The following is a 1,208-nucleotide window of genomic DNA, read 5'->3' as shown; positions in this document are numbered from 1 at the left end:
CAACAGCAAACAATACAGACACTTGCATTCTAGTTGAAAATACAAGATATGTGCATAAAAGTATGTGCGTGCATAAGGTAATGTCAGGTATGACACGTCCCACGAAGAACAGGATAAGGGACTGAGAACAAAGGGCTGTTCTCGGAAGGATGGACAGGGAAGGCTTCTCCAAAGAGGTGACATGTGAGTAAGCCATGAAGATGGCTCAGGAGAGCGGATTCCAGGGCCCTAAGGCAGAAGCATGCCTGGTCAAACCCAAGGGCCAGCGAGGAGGCCACTGTGGTTAGAGCCCAGGAAAGGAAAAGGGAAGTGACAGGAGCTGAGTTCGGAAGGACGAGCTGGGGCCAGGTCATCACGAAGGGATTTATGAGCCATGGTGAGGTCTTGCCGTGGCATGAGAGTGCCTGCTGCCCAGGGGAGCAAATACCAAACAGTTCAACATGGATCCACACGCAGCAGACTGGCCTCCACCGTGCATCAATAAAAGATTTTCCTCTTTGCCTCTGTACTCACCCCCTCCTTTTGCTACTCTTAAGAAGAAATATGTTTTATGTTTCTGCTGACTCTACACAGCGAGCCACCAAGAACTTGAAAAATTTCCATAGAAAATGCAGCACCAATAAGAAACTTAAAGTTAATTAGCCGGGTGTGGTGGCACGCACCTGTAGTTCCAGCTAATTGGAAGGCTGAGGCGGAAGGATCGCCGGAGCCCAGCAGGTCAAGGCTACAGTGGCCAGGAGCGGCCACTGCACTCCAGTCTGGGAGACAGAGTGAGACTCCAACTCAAAAAAAAAAAAAGAAACGAACCTCAGCTGGCTGGGCACAGTGGCTCACACCTGTAATCCCAGCACTTTGGGAGGTGGAGGCCAGAGGATTTGCCTGATCTCAGGGGTTCAAAACCAGCATGGGCAACTTGGCGAGACCTTGTCTCTGCACACACACAAAAAATCAAACAATTAGCCAGGTGTGGTGGTCTGTGCCTGTGGTTCTAGCTATTTGGAAACCACATGTGGTCCTGAGGCAGAAGGATTGTCTGAGCCCAGCTGGTCGAGACTGTAAGGGCTGTGAGCATGCTGCTGTACTCCAGCCTGGGTGACAGAGTGAGACTCTTGACTCAAAGAAAAAAGAAATGAACCTTGACCATGGAGAAACACAAGTGAGGCAATCAGAGCTCAGCAAAGTCAAGAATAAATAGATTATTCGGGCAC

The sequence above is a fragment of the Carlito syrichta genome, unplaced genomic scaffold (genome assembly GCF_000164805.1).
Source record: "Carlito syrichta isolate Samal-C Ts95f unplaced genomic scaffold, Tarsius_syrichta-2.0.1 Scaffold303986, whole genome shotgun sequence".
NCBI classification, from domain to species: domain Eukaryota; kingdom Metazoa; phylum Chordata; class Mammalia; order Primates; family Tarsiidae; genus Carlito; species Carlito syrichta.
Note: the sequence above shows the minus strand (reverse complement) of the source record.